Source organism: Aethina tumida, chromosome 3 (assembly GCF_024364675.1).
Source record: "Aethina tumida isolate Nest 87 chromosome 3, icAetTumi1.1, whole genome shotgun sequence".
NCBI lineage: Eukaryota > Metazoa > Arthropoda > Insecta > Coleoptera > Nitidulidae > Aethina > Aethina tumida.
This window is the reverse complement of record NC_065437.1, coordinates 22,257,787-22,266,556: the sequence shown is the minus strand read 5'-3', so window position 1 is coordinate 22,266,556 and position 8,770 is coordinate 22,257,787. Positions and strand designations below refer to the sequence as shown.

The 8,770-nt window shown below is 28.3% G+C and overlaps 1 long non-coding RNA gene across 1 annotated transcript; it reads left to right on the top strand.

Annotated features, from left to right (window-relative positions):
• The first annotated feature begins 1,693 nt into the window (after positions 1–1,693).
• Positions 1,694–2,206, top strand: LOC126264853 (uncharacterized). Its single transcript, XR_007547463.1, has 2 exons — positions 1,694–1,882; positions 2,048–2,206. It is a non-coding gene; the product is annotated as an uncharacterized LOC126264853 (long non-coding RNA).
• The last annotated feature ends 6,564 nt before the right edge of the window (positions 2,207–8,770 follow it).

The window sequence follows — 8,770 nt, the reverse complement described above, 5'->3', positions numbered from 1 at the left end:
TACTTGCTTACTTTGGATTCGTTGTGTATTTTTCAATGTCGTTAAAGATTCAATTTGTATTAGTGTATGACTATATGATGCAAATTGATAAGGAATATGAAAAAATATCCACAGAGGACTTAGTGGACGATGAAACTTATCAAAATGTTGTTTTTAAAATGTTGTGTCGTTCAGCTAGTAAACATATATTTCTAGCGAAGTAAGTTCTAGTCAAATAAGTTAAATAAATTTGTATATACTACATTAAAATATATTCTACATATGTATAAACATATGATTTTGTATATTATTTTTAGATGTACCAGTTACTTTATAAATATTCAAAAGATGTATTTGCTCTTTCAATTTTTTGGCTGTGTTATTGTACAGACATGTATATTATTCATTTTAGGACTGGTAATTTAACTATTTATTTCTATAATATATATTAAATCTAAGTTTTTAGTTTCATGGCCTTTCAAATCCAATTTCACTGGGAATAATGTTTGTAACATCGTTTACGTTGGCTCTTACTTATATACTATGCAGTGTACAAATGGCTGATTTTGTATAACTACAAAAATTAAAAAAAATATGAAATAAAAGTTTACCATTTTTTAGAATGAAGATCTCTCAGAAGCTCTCTTAAAGGCAAGATGGGATTCTTGGAATGGCAAAAATCGACGAATTATGTTATTGGTTTTAATGAATACAAAAGAAATATTGCAACTATCAATAATTGTTTTTGTTGCCGATTTTCAATTACTTATTTGGGTATGAAAAAATCAATTTATTTGACAATTACTTAAATTTAATTTTTAGATGATTCACAAAATTGTCAATCTCTACAGTGCATTACTATTCATTAACCCAGAATCTATTCAGCTATAAAAAGGTATGGTTTATTGGAAATAGTTTTTTAAATTAGATTTAGATGTTTTCTCGTGTAATCCGCATAATAACAAAGTTTATGTATAAATGATTTATGTTATTAACAAATACGTAACCTACTATTAACGCTTAGTTGTAAAATGGGGCCTGAATATTAAAAAACAGAGAATAATAATAATAATCGGAATGTATGTAGTCTTTAAAAATATAAAATACAATTACAATAATTCAACAGTTAATTTGCATAACATATTCTGTAATTAAATTATAATATGTTTTTAACATCTTATATACATTTGAAAATAAAATATTTAAATGTTAAAAGCATTTGAACAAACATGTATTTTTAACTTAAGTTTTAACCTAATTAATATTTATGCAGGCTAAGAGTATGTAAATATTGACTAAACACTTAGATTACAAAAATATATTTATTTATTTATTTATTTATATGCATATATATACTAATTATGACAATATTTTCTAATCATGCTATGCAATATCTAAAACACTGTTTATATTTGTTTAGGCCCGTAATGTATTACGAATTGATACATTAAACATTAAATCTCAAACTTATTGATCTATCTCCATTTAATGGGAAATTTACTTAACTCTATAACTTCGTGGCTGCTAAGCCTTTAAAGTAGTTGGGAAGTTTGTATTAATTTGGTTATGATCATGTACCTATTAATTTATTAAAAGGGTGTAAAGTACACCATCGAATAAAGTTAACTTCAAATTTAATGCAAATTATTCAATAAGGAGCTTAAGTAAACTGTGACTTATTAAAATCTGGATGTTTAATTAGTAGTGAAGGGGTCCATATCGTTCGCTTAAATCTCGACTTCAAACGAATAAATGCGAAGGCATCCGAAAGCCGACCGCGCCATGCCTCCGGGCGTTCAGCGGCTCGAGGGATTTGGACCGGGGCTGTCGACTAAAAACTGCGTCTCCAGTATAGCAAACCGTAGAATAAACAAATTTATCTTGGTAACTCTGGTGGAAATGAGTAGGTATTTTGTAATATGCGAAGTAGATATAAATCTGTTTAGGTACAGGTTTATTAATTTAGGTAACCTAAAATTAATTTCTAAAATAAATATGATAAACAATTTTATAATTTAATTAGATTCATTAATTTATTTAAATGTATATGATTTTACATTTGTTACAGGACTTATAGTCATCTTCGAGTACATAATAAAAATTAAGTATTGTTTATGTCAACAAAGGAAGAATCTTCGTTAAATTGATGACACGGTTGAATACTTTTAAAACATTATCTACAAACTGTCAAATATCTACAAACTTGTCTAAATTTGTCTTTAAAATAGCAAGTGTTTTATTTTTCAAATTTTGAAACAAATTAGTTATTAACAACACAACGTAACCAAGTAATTTTAGGTCACAATTTCTTTGAATAATTTTAATTATTATATATATATTAAGGAAGGTAATATCTCGTGAATTTTTCTCTGTTATTTTGTTAATATCTTATTTATATCCATATATTATCAATTTTCAAATCCATCAAATTAATCAAAATTAATATTCATTTTAAAAAACTATGCAATTATTTATCTCTACATTTTAAATTCTAACATTAAAATATAATATTAAAAATTACACACGGGCTTGTAAATATATGTGATACAACAAACGTATATAAAATTAAAATATATAACTATTATTATCCTATATTCAGGATATATTAAATTAAAAAATTAATTGATATTTGTTACCTGTTTTAAAATTATCCAAAAATGTGGAACATTTTGGATTATGTTCTTTGTTATTAACAGAAAATAGGAGCAGTTTAACCTTTTTAATTATGGATAGAAACATATTCTTTATTTTATGGATTGTACCATTAAACCTTACAAAATTATTTTGAGTATTCTTATTAGCATTGTAATGAATGTTTTACTATATATACATGAAAAATCTTTGTCAATTAATAACTATTAACACACATGTTTCTTCATAGAATGTCACGTGATTATAATAAATAAAATTTTAAACTTTAAGAGCGGCGTCTCCTTGTGTTAAATTCTCTATACAAACACCGTCGACGACTTGGAACAAATCTCAAAAACTTTGCAATCAATCTATTTCACATTTTGGACGTGCATTAATATGTGTTGATCTAATACATGACATAGTTTTGAAGTCATAATATTCTTTAATAACAACAATAATGGTCAAACTTAGGTCATTTTCTACCATGTTTGTACAACAAATTCTAACCTAACCTAGCTTAATCTAACCTAACCTAACCTAACCTAACCTAACCTAACACATACATCTGTGACATCGAGATTAATTTCTATTTATATTTGATTGTGTACTAAGGATTAATCAAAACTACTATTGTGTATCGTATTTATTATATTTGTTTATATGATAAAATATGATTGGTTAACAATTAACCATACGACAAAAAATAAATAAAGAAAAAGTTTAAACTGTATATATTATTGTATTTTTAATATATATTACTGTATTATGAATTTTTGGGTGGTATTTAAACTTTTAAACAAATAGTATATTTGAATTATTTATTACATTAATTAATTTACAATATATTTCATGTATCTTGATGAACAAAAATAAACAATATAAAATAAAAAATATAAAAAATATTACTAAACCAATAATGAAAAATCAACATTACTTATTCCAAACTATTTTCAAAACATCTATGGCTTATGAGACTGTAGTTTTTTAATTCAAAATATCTTAATGGGACATTTTATTTAGTAAATCCAACATACAACCTCACTAAAATGTAAGACTCTTCCTTTTCAATACAATAGCAATTATATTTTATAATTTTGTATTTATATATCTCGTTTCATTTTAGTTGGTATTTATAGAATTATTTTGTATTATGTTACATGTTAAATGTACATTTAAGTTGTTATTTATATATATTTTACAATATATTTTGTCCAAATAGACATTTAATATTAACATTTTGTTTTGTTTAATATATTCTTATTTTTGAATTTATCTGTTTATTTTAATTATATATTTAACTTTTAATACGAATACGATATGGTAAAAACTATCATATGATGGTGTATAATTCTTAATTACCAACATATAATATGATAATGGAGTAAAATACTTTTAGAATAAATATATTAGAATTAGGACAAGAATTATTATACGAATTAAACAATAAGAACTGTAACTATAAAAAAGTTTTAGACGTTAATATTCGATTCAAAATACATAACGTGAACAAGCAATATTCTTAATTTGTCAAATTTAATGATGCGAATCTGTTGCAATAACACACTCGCCGCAAGCGAATATAGCCTTTGAAGGATGCAGATCTGACGCCGACCGTATATACATGAGATCTCAAATGCGGTCCTGTTCCATACAAAAAAATTTGCGCACGAACTGAATGTTTATTTGATTTTGTGGCGGAAGCGCACAAAGTGCGATTCCTTTTCTAGTAACTGCCGCTCTTAAAAACATTTTAAGTTGCGCATAATTCATTGACAACTATTGTCAAACAGTTTGTTCAAAGTAGTACTTACAATCCCTTAAATATATACCGTCGAAATTAATCTCTATTTATATTTGTTTATTAAATTTAGGTTAAGTTGCATTACGAATGATTTCAGAACTACTATTGACTAGAATCCACATGTTTAATAGTTGGCAACACTTAATTACTAGCAACCGGGCTCCCGAAATATAAACCTTAAATAACGGGGCGCTCTACCTTTCGCGCGATAATTTTGAATGGGAACACGAGAACTTCGGGCGCGTACGGGTACACTTCGCCTTTACTCGGATGATACTTTATTGGAATGATATGACACCGTAGTGAAGTAAAAATGTAGTTCAAATAGAAAACGTTTGGTCGTGCTCAAAATTCAAAAAATTCATACAAACAGTAAGAAATTAACTTGAAAACAATTTGTTGATTAAAAATTTCACAGGCCCTACGTTTTGCAACTGTCTACATTAGCATAATGTAATATAATTTGCAACTGCTACACGGATTCGAATATCAGGAATAGAAAAGTTTTAATGGCAGTTCAGTGTTATCCGATTGGGAGGTTTGCGATCGGCTCTTTGGACTATCAAATGTCAAAGATTAAAGGAGACAGATGGGTAGTGGTGAGATAGCGAGTGCGAGGGTTGCTGTATGACGAGTTAGCTCCACGTGTTCAATATGTTGCACGGACCACACGCCAATCTTGCGACTACTTTTGGCATCATGTGGTGGTCTTAGAGAAAAAAACAAGAAACCTTATCGGTTTGATTTTTTTCAGTCACTGTGTCAACAGGTATATTTTCACTCCTTTTACATAAAATATTCATTACTCAAATATCGAAACAAAATTGAAAAAACAAAAATTAGGTCTGCAGAAAAAGTATGACATTAATTGATGATTAGCACTTTTTTCCTTAAACAGTCGTATTTGCAATAAGCAATTATTATTAATTATTATTACTACTAATTGTACCCTAATTACAACTGACAGTATTGAAACCCAATCATCTAAGAGACCCGTAGTCCCTCGGCCAATTGTCTGTGAATAATAATATCTCAAATTATAATTAGGCTGGCTGTTTAATTGCACAATATCATAAATATAAATTACATATGCTACATAACATAAATATAAAATTGTTATTTATTTGTATCTAGTTACTTTAAAATTAAATAAACAAGATAAATAATGCTTTATTGAGCATGCAGGATAAATTTAAAAATAATTATTCCCACCTGGTTCAGTTGACCTGGCAAGATTCTTTGGCTCTAAAAGTTTACTGGCTTCCATCCAGATGCAGTAACCAACAAAAAAATGTAATTTACAGGTTCTCGCTTTAATTTCAATTTGCTTTCATTGTTGTATCGCTTTATTGCTACAACCTAGACACTATTTGGCATAGAAATGTGATATCTTCGAAAAAAGGCAAAAAAGCAAGTGGAGTCAACGTTCCCACTCGGTATGTGAACTATCTCACTATCACACAAACTCACAGTAGCGGATCTTTTGTCTGTAGATCTAGCCTGTCGCTATATCTGTAGTTGTTTTTTGTAATATTGCATTTTTGTTGCGCCGTGATGTCTTGATAATTGTAAGGTAGCCATGTGGGATGATGAATAATGCCACGATAAGATTTATTGTTACGGCGAAAAATGTAGGTGTAGGTTTTTATGGAGCTTGCATTGAACAAAGGACTTAAACAATTTAATTAAATAATTATCCAGATGACGTTGGCGAATCAGTTTGACATCTCAATCTAGAATGGGCAATTAAAATACCAAAGGTTAATGCACAACTCAATTTAGTCCCACATCAGATGTTTGACTCAAAATTCATATTTGGATAATAAAATCTGAAGCTGCTCATTAGAAAATATTATTGTTAATTTATTGTGCTTTCTTTCAAAGTTATAAAGTTTTTGAATATTGCTAGTGTTGCTACAATAACTTATATTTTCCTAATGTTTAAATTTTATTTACTTTGTGAGAATACTAAAAAGAGTGCCAACTACTCGAGAAAGTGGGTTCGAATTTACGATGCCCGTTCGAATAAAGTTCGAATGGAAATTAAACAAGTTCCATTTGCCATTTTGTGTGACACCGTCCTTAACAATAAAATAGGTTGTTTATGGTGATCTAAATGTGTGTTTCGAGTTGACAGAAACACCCGAGGAGTTCATTAAGGTGACGTTTATGGTAATTGTGACACTATTAAATGTTAATAAAATTCTTTTATACAATTTATTATCTTCAGTTTAATATAAATAAGAACTGTTCGTTTTTTATTGTTAAATTTTGTCAAAAAAACATATAAACATACACCCGAAGATGACAAATAACTGTTGTGACAATAATAATTAATAAACATAATTGTCACAATATTTCGAAGTGTTCGAAGTTCGAAGTGACTATCCTTAAATCTGTAACTAGAATATAGGTCAGAAATTTAAACGCAATGTCATCCGGAACTTTGTAAACCTCTACACAAAAAGGTTCATTATCAATAACTGGTCGAATTAATAACAAGAAGCAATATAATGTCATAATTTCCTACCAAATCCTTTGTCGTCATATGACAATGAAACATAGGACCTAGTATATCCGTACAAATGCCGATGGAGTATAATTAAATTTCAACTATGGCGACAAAACCACAACAAAGAGCATATTCAGATTGCAATATTCATTAGGTATTATGGATTAAAGAAATGTTTAAGTCATAAGAGAATTATTAAGTTATTATTTGAGTATAGAGTAAAACTTTGCTTTCAAATAATGTATTTTATTTCTAAGAAATAGCGTTGTCGCCCTTTTCTAAAATCATTTATTATTAAAAACGGATCGAATATTGGTATTAGAAATATCATGTGCCAGAAGCTACAGTAAAAGTGAGGCAGTTTACGGGAGCTCACATCTGCAGTACGTACGGTGCCTATAAACGATGCTCTTTGAAATTCCTTTAGGCCAGATTCAGTTGCAGAATACCAACAACCGCGAACCACGAGACGAAGCCATTACAAATGTCTATGAAACTTTCGCCGGATGTGCATTTTTCATAATAATATTTGTCTTCAGTTGACTAACAATGCCACTGTTATTTTTGTATCGATTTCTGTATCAGTTTGTGTTTTCATTCGATCGTGAGCCGCGGTTTTAGTGTTGCGGTTTCATAAAGAAATTAATTTAAATGGAAATGTTGCTTACAATTTTTGTTTGCTCTGCAACTGCCTGACTGTGCCCGAATGGTTACGATTAGTCGCTAATTTGTAACGGGATTTTAGGAAAAAAATAAATTATTGCAGTTCTTTGTATCTGACCATAGAAAATTATTAACATTTATTTGTCTGTGACAAATTTTTGATATTTTTTATTCATCGGAGATGTGTTATTTTAGACATAACACTTTATTAATTTACTATTATTATTTTATAGTGTTAAGAACTACTACTGGATGCTTATTTTATAAAATATTTGTATTTTATAAGATTTTCCTGAATTGAACTGGACATAAAATAACAACTTAAATAATAAATGTAATTTTGCGAGCGATTTTTATTAAATCTGTGTTTTTTTAATTTAGCATTAACACTTTATATTATATTCTTTTTGTTTTATAATTTTGGTCCGTCCCCGTGACATGGACTCTACCGTTTTCCATATATCTTGAAGCTTCTTGATTTGCTGTGATGTGTTAATTTAAATTTCTAAAATTTCAAACGCCACCATGTTTCTTTGTGAGCATAACAAAGTGTATTTTTGTTCCTGTAGAATGTTTAACATAAGCAGAATCATCATTTTTTATAAATTAAATTAAATGTGAATATGATCCTAAGTAAGACAAAATTCGACACATTTTAGTAGAAATCAAGGATTTCTTCTTACATAACTAATTTCAATAAGCTCAATTTCCTCCAGATTGCCTCTAATTCTAGTTAACGGTAAGATTGGTTTGTTCTAATTTTTTCAATTATATAGGAGACGATTGAATTATTTAGTCGTAAACTCTCACTTTTGGTAACGCTGAATTATAATTTTTCTTAGTTTCAATGCGACCATTGATGGATTATGGATTTAAATTCACAGAGAACAATGAGAGACGATAAAGTAAATAGTTACTATAGTTTTGTCTACTGAGAAATTATAGGTACTAGTATTCAATTCGAGTTGTACAGCTCATATTTATAATATATTTTAATAAGTTACTATAATTATGGCCTCTACCGTATGTATATTTTTTATTTATCCGTAAATGAGATGAATTAATATTTGATACACAGTATCAAATTCAATTAGTAATGAAACATTAAATTAGATTAACGTATAAACTCTACAGCAGGAAAATCATCCTGTGCTTGTTATTCATAAAATTGTTACCGGCAA